Raw genomic sequence first — 15,412 nt, forward strand, 5'->3', positions numbered from 1 at the left:
AAATATTATATTGTGTTACATTAGCTCAATGTCTTGATGTAGATGGAATAAGCTTCCCCTCAGTCGCACCCATGGGAAAGGTTGGTCTTTTCATATACTTACTTTTCTGCCTCCCCAAAACATGGGAACAAAAGTCATCCAGGAGCTTTATCTTTCATTCACTCATTCTTTCAAGAAATAGATAAATATTATATGTACCAAGCACCTTTAAGAGGCCGGTCTGTGCCAGGTGTTGAGAGCAGCAGCCCCATGTTAGTCTGAGGCTAGCAAAGCCAGGTTAGCCTCTCCCATTCTGCCAACCAGAACGACTATCCGAAGGGTAGCCCAAGCCATCTCTCTTTGACTTCTTCCTCTCTACCTGTCTTCAGCTTTCTTGGTTTCTCAATATCCACCTCCTTCCTTCCTTCCTTCCTTCCTTCCTTCCTTCCTTCCTTCCTTCCTTCCTTCCTTCTTTCCTTCTTTCCTTCTTTCTTTCATCTCCTCACTCTGTTGCCCAGGCTAGAGTGCCGTGACATCAGCCTAGCTCACAGCAATCTCAGACTCCTGGGCTCAAGCAATCAATCCTTCTGCCTCAGCCTCCCAAGTAGCTGGGACTACAGGCATGTGCCACCATGCCCGGCTAATTTTTTCTGTATACTTTTAGTAGTCCAGTTAATTTCTTTCTAGTTAGTTAGTAGAGATAGGGTCTCACTCTTGCTCAGGCTAGTTTTGAACTCCTGACCTTGAGCAATCCTCCTGCCTCGGCCTCCCAGAGTGCTAGGATTACAGGCGTGAGCCACCACCCCCAGCCTCCCTTCCCCAGTTATATCTCCATTTCTTGATTTGTCTTTTCTTGCCATTTTAGCTTTGCTATTTGGTACACACATAGGACACAAGTCCAGAGCTCTGACCTCTAATGTTGTAAATCACTTTTATCTCCAATGTAGACCAAAGTTCTTTGAAGTTGGGGACATATTTTTTCATCTTTGTATCTGCAGAACCTGGAAATGTACCTAATAGATGGCAGCATTCAGTCAATGTTGCTGAAAGAAAAAAAATTGAATGTGAGTATATGATACACTTTAATTAGCAGGGATATATTAATACTAAGTCTCAGCCCCACCCCCATCGAATGTGCTCCACAAAGGCTCCACTAGCTTTAGAGGAAGAAAGAGAGACCAAAGATGGGGTTAGAGGGCCTGGATTCTCTTTTCTGTGCCATCCACAGCTGAGCCACTCTAGTGTTTACTTTCATTGCAATCCTTTGAAAACTGTTGTTACTTTCTTCCCCAGCATAAATATTTTACCTTGAATGCCACTTTCTTTCTAGGAATTATGATATCCCATCTTCTTTGGCAATAATACCTTGGTTTCTCCTTGTGCCTCTTATTTTTTACCTTTTTAGTAAAAAGAACATCATTTTCAGTCTCATTGTCCTTGGAAATGATGCTGTTCCTTTGAGCCAGGTTATCCTCTCTGTTTGCTTCTGGCATTAGCCACTGGTAGTCTTTGCAGTGATCAGACCTGTAGCCCAAACTGCTATATGGCTATAAATAAAAGCTACAGGAATCTCTCCAACCCATATTGACCAAGTCACTGAGATGATGTGTAGCTCATGACTGTAAACCAATCATTATATTCAACTTTCATTTACACATCCTATTCTAGTAGGCTTTTTCTCCAAGAGACTTGCAAATATTTTCAATCCTGCATTTATATTTCAACTCATTCATCCCACCTGTCTCTCATCAACCCAGTTTGTTTTAGAGAGAATATATATATATATATATATATATATATATATATATATATTTTTTTTTGCTACAGCTTCCATCTTAGGAGACAATAACACACAAACCCAAGTTAGGTTTTAACATGCTCACTCCCTTTAGTGTGATCTGTGGGTAGACTATGGTGACATTTTAGGCCAGAGACATGACAGACAGGCTTTAGACAAATTTCCTTATTCTTAAGGAATGGATTATGGCAGAGTCAGAAATAATTATGTTTTTTCCTTTAGTGGGTGGGGATTTGGTAGCCCATTCACACTCAGAAATCCTGGAGCTTCTATAGTTGTAAGGCATAACTATATCTTCTATTGAACACAAAGATCCCTTTCCTTTCTGGTTTTTGTTTGTTTGTTTTGAGACAGAGTCTTACTCTGTTGCCCTGGCTAGAGTGCTGTGGCATCAGCCTAGTGCACAGCAACCTCAAACTCCTGGGCTCAAGTGATCCTCCTGCCTCAGCCTCCCAAGTAGCTGGGACTACAGGCATGCACCACCAAGCCTGGCTAATTTTTTCTATTTTTGGTAGAGAGGGGTCTCCTTGAACTCCTGAGCTCAAATGATCCACCCACCTCGGCCTCCCAGAGTGCTAGGATTATAGGTGTGAGCCACCGCTTACAGCCCCTTTCCTTTCTGTTGGACTCTCTACAGTTCAGCCTAAAACAGTGGGAATGGCATATTGAAAACTGGATTGGTATTAGAGCTATGCAAAAAGGGTATTGTAGAGATAGTTTAAATCCAGTTTATAGTAGAGTAGATCATGGAGGAGGGTTTCTTTAACACATTTGAAAGAGAAAGATGGTAGCAACAACAGAAGCAAGAAGAACAAGGAAAAACAGAAGTGTCAGCAGTTACTGTTATTTAAGCATGAAAAACAAGGCTTAGTGTGGAAAAGAATGAAGAAAGAAATGTGCAAAAAAATTGCTGAAATTGTCTGTGTCTTTTAAATTGCATGCAGCCACAACAACAAAATAATTGCAAGCATCAACAACAAAAAACACTACTAGCAGGGACTAAAACCAGAAGCAGTATTGTTTACATACTAAGAAGTCTGGAAGGAGATGTCAGAGGCTTGGTCAGCAGCTCAACAATGTCAGCAATGACTGAGACTCTATTACTCCTTCTCCCCCTCCTTCCTCCACATGTTGACTTTCACCCTCCTGCTTACCACCTGCAGTCACAGGATGGCTACCAGGTGCTCCAAGCATCTTTTCCTGCAGACCAGCATCATAAGCAATAAAGAAAGAAACAGCACTATGTCAGCTAGCTCTCTTTTTATGACAATCTTTTTATAAGGAGGAGACATCTGTCTCAGAATCCCTTAGCCACCTTCCTCTTTCATCTCATTGGCCAGACTGTGTCACATGACCACCGTTAGCTGTAAGGAAAGCTGGGACCATGACTATGGGGGAGAGGGGAATGAGGTTCCTTAGCTGGCTTAGATTTATAACCAACCACTGGGGCTGGAAAAGGGGTCTACCCTCTCCAAGGTCAATAGATTTTCTTTTACAAAATAGGGTTCTATTAGGGTAGAATACCTAATAGGTATTGGGTAGAATACAGGGTGTTAGGTAGAATACAATGAGTGAGGCTACAAATCATGAAGTATTTGCTTTATAAAGAAATGGAATTTTAGCACTCTGGGAGGCAGAAGCAGGCGGATAGTTTGAGCTCAGGAGTTTGAGACCAACCTGAGCAAGAATGAGACCCCGTCTCTACTAAAAAAATAGAAATTAGCTGGACAACTGAAAAAAAAAAAACTATATATATAATTAGCCAGGCATGGTGGCGCATGCCTGTAGTCCCAACTACTCAAGAGGCTGAGGCAAGAGGATCACTTGAGCCCAGGAGTTTGAAGTTGCTATGAGCTAGGCTGATGCCATGGCACTCTAGCCCGTGCAACAGAGTGAGACTCTGTCTCCAAAAAAAGGAAAAGAAATGGAATTTAGGGTTTACTGCATTTAAACAGCATATCTAAAAGGCTTTTATTTTCTGGCCTCATGGTTTGGGACCAGAAGTGAAACTTCATTTCCTTCAAGAGGATCTTTCTTCTTGCTCTGCAGGTCTTTGTGAAGTCTGCCAATGTCTTTATTATGTATTTTTCTTTTGACTCCTAGTCCTTCAGTTAGAATCAGTTAGAATTAGATTTCATGGAATAAACAGACCCAAAAGAAAGTTACTTAAATAAAAGAGCAGCTTCTTTATTTTAGTTAAAGTGCAGAGGTGGCTTGTATGGTGGCTCTATCTACCATGGTGGTCTCTGTCCTCAGAGACCCAGACTCTTTCTATCTTGTTGCTTTCCCATAAGACTCTGAAGGTTGAATTATGATCCAAAATGGCTACTCTAGAAGCAACCAAACACATCTCCATTCCAGTCAACAAGAAGGAAGAGGATAGAAAGAAGAAGACAAACTTAAATCCCATCTGTTTTTCAAGGATGGTTGCCACAACTTGCCACAATATATTTTTCCTACAGTCATTAGCCAGAGGTTAGTCACAGGGCCACAGCTAGCTACACAGGAGGCTGAAAAGCACTGTTTTTCTTCTGGGTGGTCATGAACCCAGCTAAAATAAAGAAGTTCTATTACCTAAAATTCAAGGTTTCTATTACTCTGGAAAAAAAGAGACTGGATATTTACGAACAGCCAGCAATCTCTTTCATTCTCTCCTCTGTTGAATTTAGTTCACCCAAGCCATGTCAGAAATTCTTTTGAAATTGAATCCAATGCACTAAATCTCCGTAAGGATATGAACAAATTTCATGGAACTGATAACACCAGAGAGAAAAATTGTCATTAATGAAAATTATTGATATATCCAAAATCAGGCTATACCTACTCCAATTATACCAATATCTTAGGGATATATCTCTGCTTGTGGCATGAATAAATACTCATAAATATGATTTTTAAAACTGGAAGCCTCTGATTTTCAGGAGTCATTGAATGAATACAAGATGTTGATTCTTGTCACTTTGACTGTATAAAGTGTTGATTTTGTACAGATAAACATAAACATTTAAATCAAACTTATACTTACATCAATGATTTTTCATCAATAAAAGTATTTTCTAGAGCAAATTTCATCATGTTAATTTAATGCCACAATCAATTTTATATTACATATATACCATTATATAACATTTATATAACTTTCTCACTTTTTCTACTTTACTAAAATTATTTTCACTGGAAATCAGTTTCAGTTCTTTTACATGTAAACTTTACATTAAATTTACAATTCAGTATTATTTTTTCTCTTCATTACAAATTATGGTCATTAGAGTTTCTGACATTATGAACTTTCTTTTGTGGTTAATCAGGAAAATTATTTTCTGCTGAAACTTTGTAGATCTAAGTCTTGTCAAGATTTGATTTTTCCATCAATTTTCAATAAATAACAAATTTTACCATGTCTGTTTTTTTCTAGTTTTTCCAGTTTTCAATTTTATCAATCAGCAGTTATTTTTCAATCAGTTTTTATTCTATAACAAAACTGCATCCAGTTTTAGCCACTGTTAATTTCATTTTGCATTAATTATTTCTATCATGTGTAGTTCTTCTGGTCAACCAGCTCACGATATCCTTGGTATTAAAATAGTCAAGCAAAAATAAACACACAAACAAAACAAACAAACAAAAAACCCCAGATTCTGGGCAACTGTTCTGATATTATTAGTGGTTATATAGAACAGAATTTCATAAATGGAATAGATCTTAGAAATCATCTGGTTCAATTCTCTCATTTTACAAGTGAGAAAATTGAAATACCCCGATAAAGATGATAAACGCTTGAGCAAGTACATGATGGGCAGACGTGATACATATTGGGTGAGGGACAACTCTGAGATGATCCTAGATTTCAGGTTTGGGTGACTGAGTGGAATTAACTGAGGCAGAGAATACATGAGTAGGTCAGGCTTAGTGGTGGGAGTAGAGGATGAATTCAGTTTTTCAAATGCGAAGTGGACATCTAAGTGGAATTTGAGCATTTGAATAAGAAATTTCTCAAAAGATTTGGACAGAGAAATAGATTTGGGAGTTGTCAGTTTATAAACTTACAGGTGATAGTAACACCAGGATAGACAAAATCATTACCTTGATAAAATATACACCAAGGAGGAGAAGTTGTAGCCTGCAGGCCTCATGTGGCCAGTAGATGTCCTTTGGTCCAAAACAAAAGTTTAATAAAATTTGAATTAGTGACCTACATTTAAAATTTGGGAGATTTCATGTAAATATATTGATTTCTCTTTAAAAATGAGAGGATCTGACACCACTGGGCTAGCATTCCTGGTTGGTAAAAATCAACATAGAGCTGAAAAGGAACCATGAGCTCCAGGTCTCCACAGTTTTTATCCATGGGCTTCATTCTTGTGTTAACTACCTGGCTGTGGGAGGCTTTTCAGTTTGCGGCCGCTGGTATAGCAAAAGAAGACCAAGAGAAAAAAGAGTTAAGGAAAAGAGAAATAAAGAGGAGTCCAGTGATGGAAATTGAGAAGAGATGGTCAGATAGGTACGAAAAGAACCTGGAGAGCTTGGAAAAAAAAATGCAAAGGAATCAGGTTTGAAAGGAGGAGGAACAAATCTTGTTTTAGCTATATTATCCAGCTATTTGCCTAGGCCCAAAGTTTAGGAGTCATTTTTGACACTTTTATTTTCCTTATCACCTTATCTAATCCAGCTCCAAGTCTGTCACATCTACCTCAAAATTATTCCTTCAATGTGTCCGTTTCTCTCTATCACTTCTTACCTGATCATTATAAGAGCAACTCTTCTCTTTGCATCCTTTCCTGACTCCCAAAAAGTTCCTTGTATGCACAAGCCAGCAGGGTGATTTTATAAAGCTAGATTCTGTCACTCATGTGTTTAAAACTCTTTACTGGCTTCCCATGACACTTGAAATAAAATCAATCCTCCTTACAGTGGCCCAGAAAGGATGGGGACCTTCCTTGCCCTGCTAATCGCATCCTCTGTTCTTCCCCTAGCTTACTTTCTTCAGGGCGCCACATTCTCCCCTTTCCCCCAAAGCTTTCCCACTTCTCTCACATGTCTATCCTTCTGGCCGCTCTTCCCAAATCTTCACAGAGCTGATTTCTTCTCAGTTCAACATGCGCTGAGCCTTTTCAGAGGACACTTCCTTGCCATTTCAAACTAAAGGGGCAACCACCTTCCTTTAGTTTCTCAGCAACGTCTTTTCTTTCCACACACTTATCTTTACGAATACACACACACACACACACACACATTTGCTGAGTTAGTCAGTGTTTGCTTTCTCAACTAGAAAGTAATTTCCATGAGGGTAGGCACAGTGTCTTGTTCATCGCTGTCTCCCCAGATTCTGTAAGAGTGCTTGCCTGACACACAGTAAGACCTTCACCATTTGTGGTGGAACGAATGAACATGTGAACAACAGTCATATGCAGCAGAGGCGGAAGCAGACTAAGGAATAAAAAGTGCACATTTGTATGTGTGTGTGTGTTTTTTTTTTCCAAATTGGTTCTTACCTGAGAAACATTTGTATTTCAATAACATTTTTTCTCTTAAGTGCCCAATATATCTTGCAATTAGAAGGGAACCAACCTAAACCAACCAAGCAGCTCAGTCTCAGGCCTGTGGCAGCTCCGCGCCTGCGCAGATCTCCCCCGGGTGGCTCAGTCCTCCTCCCAAGGGGGCGGGCTTCTAGGAAGGCGGGCCCGGCGGACTACGTCCCCGGGCGCGCACGGATGATGTCACGCGGCGCTTGCCCCGGTAGCCCGTAGTAACCCGGAGTCTGCGGAAGTGGAGACCGGCGGCAGGCTGCTAAGACAGGTAACCTGTGCGCTCTCTGTTGTGTCCCTGCCTTCCTCTCCTGCAGAGTCCGGATGGCGGCGGGGACAGCAGCAATCCGTTCTGAAGGCGACGAGGAGCCCACCTTACCCTCACCTTTGCTCGATCACTGGGGACGCCCGTTCCCTTCTAAGTTTCCCAGACCCCTGGGGCTGAAACCCCTCTTGGGGACTGAGCTGAGGGGCCACAGACCACCTACTCAACTGTCGAGGTGGCAGTGGGCTCTGGCTCTCCATTCCTTTCCTCGGCGGCACAGACCCTTCCTCAGCCTCTAGTTGCTGCCTCCTTCCTCTCTTCCCTCCAGGCCTCCTCACCCTTCTCTCTCCGCTCCTAGCCCCAGAAGACTCATTTCCAGTCTTGTTTAAGTAGACAGAACAGTTTCCAATTCTGCTCATTTCCACCTGCAGTGAAACCCATCCGCCTCCCCTCCCCTGAGGATCCTTACTGAGAGCATCAAGTTTTGAGTTTTGGTGTCCCTATAGAACATTCATTCTCTGGCAGTTGGGAGTTTTGCTTGTTAACGCATGTGTTTGGGGGATTGGCTGGGGTGGCGTAGTAATGTGCGCATCTATTGTGATAATAAATGATCCACATGGGATCCAATCAACTGTTGAGATGCATGGAGCAGTTAGCAGCGTTTACTTAAAATGAAACCCCTAGATTTCTTTCTGGTTTTTGAGCAGTGGTGACAATTACCCTTGCAAAGGTAGCCCTCAAAATAAATAATAAACACAACCCGCTAAGGATGTTTAGATTGTAAAAAAAAAAACACACAATAGAATTCATATTGTTGATAGGGAAATAATATGGATTATTACAAAACCAACCAGAATAGATGCAGGGTATATGGGATGAGAAGCAGAATTCTGAAATCCTTGATGTGTTGATGGTTTGGTTTTGTATTTTTTGTACTTTCAGTCTGTTCCATTTTTGAATAGAGTATATTGTATTAATACTTCATATAATTGTGGGAAGCCTACCAATGACTTGCTTGTTGGGAAGATTTAACTCTTCCAATATTTGGCGACAAAGTAGAATAAGTTTAGGGAATAGTTGCTCATTGTTGACTGTTTGCTATATCCCAAAGACTGTGTTCGACACTGCGTAGCTTCCTCCTTAGCTCACACAGCAACCTTGTGAGTTAGGGATTATTATCCCCAATTTACAGAGAAGTAAAATTAGTCTCAGTTATGTGAAATTGACTTGCTAAACATTCATAGTAACTAAATGGCAAAGCTAAGATTTAAATCCAGGTCGGTGTATGACTTCAAAGCCTGTACTTTTCTTGGTTTTTAAATAAGTTTATATTAATGGGCAAATTCTAGACATTTTACAGTAGTTACACATAATTATGTGAGTTTGTTCACTCATCTATCCAAGTGATTTGACACTTTCTAATATCTTTAATGCTGTATTAAGTTCACATATTCCTGGAATTAAAACACCTGGAAAGCTAAATGTGTGATCTTCCTACACACACACACACACACACACACACACACACACACACACACACACACACACACACACCATTCTTATCTTAACAAATGAAATAAATGGCAAATAAGATTGGTCAGTAAAACTTTTCTGTTTGGAGCCCTAAGGGAATGAGTAATTTTGAAGTTGATAGTTTTATCCTTTTTATAAATGAAAACTATAATTTAAAATGGACTAAACAATTCCTTGCCTTCTTAAATACTAAGTATGCCAAATAGATTTTAACCTCCCCTTATGCAGTCATGAACAACATTTATTTTCCTGTGTGGTAACATGGTCATTTCCTCAGAGCTTTTATTATATCTAACCCCAAAACTGCTTTGCCTTTTGAGTTTGCCTGTGCTTTTTGTAGCTTATTCCTCAGTATCACAAAGAGATAGTATAGTCATTAAAACCAGGTACAGTTTAAATCCTACCATCACTTACTAGCAGCACAGTGAGCCCAAGAAAGGTCCTTGACTCCTCTACACCCCAGTTTCCTCATTTGTAAAATGGGGATAATAAGAATACTTAGAAGGTTGTTGTGAGGATGAAATGAGTTAATATGTGTAAAGAGCTTAGAACAATGCCAGGCATATTGAAAGAGCCATATATGTGTTTGCTGATATTATCAGTTTGGTTTTGGCTTTAGGTTTTTGAAAATTGCATTCTGGTTCCTTGAAAATTGTTTCTAGAATGATATTTGTTATATGGTAACTACCAGTTTAGTAGACAATAAAATTATCCTAATGGTAATTCTTCATCTTCTGGGAAAATGTTAATTTATTAAATTTACTTTCATTGTGTTTTTTTTTTTTTTTTTTTTTTTTAATGCAATAGGCATTTTGCTTGGGGTGTTTGGTGTGGAGATTTCAAATATTTCACTTTATTATCTATTAAAATAATGTATTTTTAATTTATGTTTTGAATTTGGGGGTTATTTCAGTGGTTTAAATTATGGTCTACCAATCTTCTTTCTTTTTTAATACAATTGATTTACATGTCCATTTATGGTGTTCTGCATAGATATACTATTGCACTCATGCTATCATAGTTCTGTTTGGATGAGTACTGCTTTAAAAAAATACCATTAGGAATTGACCACCCATAAACATATCTCCTCGGTACAATTCTCTTTTTCTCCCTTTCTCACTTCAAGGAGCTCAAAAAGTGACTATCAACAAAGTGAAATAATGTTCCTTACAAAAATTTCAAGATATGTACCTATTTTCAGATGTATATTTTAAACCAAGGCCAGCAAAGAGTCGATGTTGACTCCTTTGGTGTCCACAGTAAGGCATGAGTAGTCTATCCTTTATTTTAATACCATTAGGGCTGATGCTCATCTTACAATTTCTTGTTGAAAATATATGCTGTACTTTTTTAATGATTCCTTTTATCGTGGTAAAATATACATAGCAAAATTTGCTAGTTTAACCATTGTAAGTATACAGTTGATTGGCATTAAGTACATTCACAGTGTTGTGTAATCATCACCATTATCCATTTCAAGAACTTTTTCATTATCTCAAACAGAAACTCTGTACCCTTTAAATAATAAATTCCCATTTCCCTCTCCCCCGAGCCCCTGGTAACCTGTAGTCTACTTTCTGTCTCTATGAATTTGCCTATTCTAGATACCTCCTTTAGGTAGAATCATACAATATTTGACCTTTTGTGACTGGCTTATTTTACTTAACATAATGTTTTCAAGGTTTATCCATGGTGTAGCAAGTGTCAGAATTTTATTGCTTTTTAAGGCTGAATAACATTCCATTTTATGGATATACTAGATGGTATACTTTGGATGCATACTGCATTATGCTTCTTTATACTTCTCATTTCATGTTGTATGAACTCAATACTTGGTGATTTGATTGTGAACTCCTGGAGGATCAGGATGGGGATAACTGAAATAACATTGTTTTTGCACTATGAACAAAATGCCTGATGTGCATTGTTAAATTGGAGCCTGAGCATATATTGTAGTGTAATTTTTCCCCTCATCTAATATTTAGTCGGAAAATAATAATAATGATAACATTACCTAATATTAATATTTTCATAGTGTTTACAATATGCCAGGCATTGTTCTAAGCACTTTACCTATGAAGTAGGTAATATTATTGTTCTTACTGTACAGATGATGAAACAAGGCACAGAGAAGTTTAAATGAATAGTTAAAATTATGAGGCTGGTAGGTGTGAAATTGGGATTTGCACTCAAGCTATCTTGCTTCAGAGTTCATTTATTCCTAGGTTTTGTCAGTATCAACTTTGCAGTGTAAATTGGTTTGCCTGCCACACTCTTCCTCTACCTTCTCCTTTTCTACTGTCTTTAAAACTGAAAATTACTTCTGAGATTAGTAGGCAATGGAAGAGCAACTGAACCCAAACTGTGAAAAGGGCAACAGGTGCTTCTCATTTGATTGGGGTGACAACAGTTAAATGGAATTTAGACTATATTTTCATAGCTTAGTTCTTATTATCCTTCTCTGACAGCCTTGTCTTTGAAAAGCAGATCCTGAAACTTTTTATGGTTTCATATTGCATATATATCGTGCTGGTGTTTGACTTTCAATGTTGTATAATTCCTACTCTACTGTTGTATGGGTAGGAAGATCTTTTTGTTAAAAATGTTATTGACTGTTAGAATGGTTTATGGTGCTCATTTTGTTGCTAACTCATCACTCTGTATTGCTTGATTCCTGAAGAAATTATTTTGAAATAGCATTTTTATGTACATAATCAATATTATTATAATTTTTCTCAGCTTTTTCTTTTGCTTATGTTTTATGTCTTTGACACTTGGAATTTAGGGTTTAATTTTAGAAAGTGATGAAAATCAGAATGTGTTTGATATATTTTGGTATCAAAGGAGATATATCAACCTATTTTGATGGAAGTATACTGTGTATTTGGAGGAATGAACTATCTAATGTCTGGTAGAAATAGAATTATAGAATGAATGTTAAGGGTTCAAAAGGTCCTTAGACCTATCCCTTTTACCCCTCTTTGGGCAATTGGGAGTCTGGAGCCTGGGATGACTAAATGATTTTCCTATATTCACATAGTATTAGAATCCATTTTTCTCAAAAAAGAATTCCAGTGTTCTACGTTATTTCAAATCATAACTCATTGTATTTGTGTTGCATCCTTACTTATAAGAGGAGCCTCCAAGTTTTTTGCTCATATGTACTTATCATTCTTCTTATAATATTATGTTATAGATGAGAGACAATGACCTGTGTTAGAAAGGTTACAGAGAGAATGTACTCATATGACAAAATCCCAGAGCTACTTAAATTGATGGGATTTTGACATTGATTATATGTGGGTAAGAGTGAGAAATCTGGGATGATCCCAGGATTCTTGCTTGGACGACTGGGTAGATGGTGGTGTCATTCACTAGGAAAAATTAGTTAAAAGAGATCAAAAGTGTATATGTGGATTTGAAGCAGCTAGAGATTGAATTGCATAGTCAAGTGAGAAAGATTGAAGCTAGAGCTACAGGGCACACCAACATCTGAGAAGTGGAATAAGGAAGGGCCAAAAAGGAAGGAAGATATAAAGGAAAGGATGGTATCACAAATACTAAAAGGGGAGAGGAGAGAATTTTAAGGAGGCCATGATAATTTGTGTTAATGTGCAAAATTAAGGGTTGCAAAATTAACTTATCACTGAACTTGATAAGTAGGAAGTCCTTTGCCTCCACCGTGGAGCTTTAGTGGAATAATAGGGATGTGAGCTGTGAATAGTGGACTGAAGGAAGATGGAGTAATGGGGATAGACTGTTCTTTTAAGGAATTTGGCTATAAGAAGAGTTACAGGCCAGGCGTGGTGGCTCACGCTTGTAATCTTAGCACTCTAGGAGGCCGAGGTGGGTGGATTGCTCGAGGTCGGGAGTTCAAATTTGAAAGAAGAGTTACAGGAAGGTGTGGCTTTACAGGAGGATTTCGTTCATTGGTGGGGTTTTTCCCCCTAAAAAGAGAGCACTCACTTATTTCTGAGGTGAAAAGGGAAAAAGGGGAAGAAGTAGAGGTAGAGGAGTTAGGGGGCTATATGATTGATGAAGGAAAGTCCTGGAACAGAAGCTGTGCTGGTACAGGAGAGATACTTCTCCTAGGAGAGATGGGGATAGATGTAAATGAGTTTGTAAGATGGGGAAGAAATATCTGATGGTGGCAAAACTTCTCAAATGAAGCAGGTGAATTTGCTGATATTGGGTGTTGATTTGAAGGGCTGCCTGCCTGGGAATGTTGAGGGTTCCACCACAGTTGGAATCTGTGACTATGTAGAGTCAGCCGTTCTTGCGGTTGTGCTATTAATTTAGCTTTTGTTGAGCTCAGTAGGCCATGGTTAGAAGTAGAGAAGTTGGATGATTCAGTTGACTGAGGGTTTGGTTTTACAGAACAGTGTATCATAAGGATGAAAGGGCAAGAGAACCGAGGTTAAAATGCTCCAAGGGTAATTGAAGAAATGGACAGTGTTACCTAAAGATGCAGGGATTCTCAGCTTCAGAAACATTTGTAATTCTGTGTGTGTGTGTGCTGTCCTGTGCATTGTAAGACTGCGGTCCCATCCCCCTGGCTGCGGACCAGTACCAGTCTGTGGCCTGTTAGGAACCAGGCCACAGAGCAGGAGGTGAGTGAGTAAGTGAGCAAGTGAAACTGCATTTGTATTTACAGCCGCTCCCCATCACTTGTCATTCCTCCCTCCCCCTGGTCCATTGAAAAATTATCTTCCATGAAACTGATCCCTGGTGCCAAAAAGGTTGGGGACCAATGTTGTAGGATATTTAGCAGCATCAATAGCCTCTACATACTAGATGCCAGTAGTAGCACCCTCCAGTGTGATAATCAGAATATCTCCAGAGATCACCGAATGTCCTTTGAGGGGCAAAATCACCCCTGATTGAGAACCACTGTCCTATAGACAGAGGGAGCAGATGGATTGGAGAAAATGGAAAAGGTAAGGGATTGAAGTCTCAATGAAATAATTGGAAGAGTAGGCAAGTAAGCAAGAGAGAGAGTAAGAAGACTAGGAGGTCATGCTCTAGATTAGACTTGAAATTAAATATTTCAGAGGAGGAGCTGTTCCAAATAATGAAAATGTCAACAATGGACCATTGGTCTTCTTTCTATTATATATTTCATAGCAGATTAGTATCAAAGATCATTATAAATTTCCTTGAGAGAAAAAAACAACAGCCAGGCCTTTTATTTCATAATAGCAGTTATTATTTCCACTTCCAGACACAGTGACCGTTGTTCAGTCTGACCTCCATTAGCTTGTTGAGTAATTCTAATGAAAATTTATGTTTTTAATTTCTTAACTCAAAATGCATGCAACCTATGTGCTATGTGGGAATAAACCTCTATTTTTTCATTGAAATTATGTACCAAATGGCAAAATGTAGGATCTCCCTTTCTCTCTCTGGACAGAGTGAGAAACATTTTTTCTAAAAGTAAAATTGTTTTAAAAAACAGTAAAAAAGATAAAAATAATTTCCTAAATAAGAGACATAACTCAAACATTTCAAAAACTAGTTTTCAATCTCAGTTTTTGCCATAGGTTTTTCTCAGGATTGTGTAATAATAATCACAATGGTTATGAAGAACTAGGTGATAGTTGGGTCTATGTGATTGTAGTTCTTACTAGTTGTTTAATATACTATTTTATTTGATGTATACTGAGAAATTTATATACTATGTGAAACATGTGTCTTGTAATGTTAAAAAACAAAAAGGACCATCAGTTTGCTGAGGGGGGTGAAGGTGTGAAGTTTGTTGGAGCTGACTAGGTCATTTCTTGAGAAAGGATATGGAGATAAAACTTTACCTACCTGTAGTTAGGGAGCAAGTTGGAAAAGCAGCCACGGGACAGCCTAAGAGTGTCTGAAATGAGACCAGGACCAAGGCTTTCTGGAGTTTGTTTCCATCCATTAAGTACTTCTTAACTCTTTTTTATTTTTTATTTTCTTGAGACAGAGCTCAGTCTGTTGCCTGAGTAGAGTGCCGTGGCATCAGCCTAGCTCACAGCAACCTCAAACTCCTGGGCTCAAGCGATCCTGCTGCCTCAGCCTCCTGAGTAGCTGGGACTACAGGCGCATATCATGGCACCCGGCTAATTTTTCTATTTTTAGTAAAGACGAGGGTCTCACTCTTGCTCAGGCTGGTCTTGAACTCTTGAGCTCAATCAGTCCACCTGCCTCACGTTCCAGAGTGCTAGGATTACAGGCGTGAGCCACCACACCTGGCCTCAACTCTTTTTGCAGTATGATTATTTCCCTTAACTTGTACTTCCCTCCTATAGTGTTTTAAAAAGTCTCAAGATTTGTCAAACT

At 38.9% G+C, this 15,412-nt stretch overlaps 2 protein-coding genes across 10 annotated transcripts in view; one reads left to right on the forward strand and one right to left on the reverse strand.

Annotated features, from left to right (window-relative positions):
- Nucleotides 1-15,412, reverse strand: part of CTSV (cathepsin V) — a 551,781-nt gene that overhangs the window by 248,238 nt on the left and 288,131 nt on the right. The gene's annotated exons all lie outside the window — the stretch shown is intronic.
- AOPEP (aminopeptidase O (putative)) overlaps nt 7,490-15,412 on the forward strand; it is a 361,112-nt gene continuing 353,189 nt past the window's right edge. For 7 of the 9 annotated variants that reach the window (XR_012922069.1, XM_076008542.1, XM_012748180.2 and 4 more), the window contains exon 1: nt 7,490-7,573. The gene's annotated coding sequence lies outside the window, so the exon portion shown is untranslated. The remainder of the gene's footprint in view (nt 7,574-15,412) is intronic. The other 2 variants (XM_012748177.3, XM_012748186.3) reach the window with 1 other exon arrangement.

This window comes from Microcebus murinus, chromosome 12, assembly GCF_040939455.1.
Source record: "Microcebus murinus isolate Inina chromosome 12, M.murinus_Inina_mat1.0, whole genome shotgun sequence".
In the NCBI taxonomy this organism is placed as follows: Eukaryota; Metazoa; Chordata; class Mammalia; order Primates; family Cheirogaleidae; genus Microcebus; species Microcebus murinus.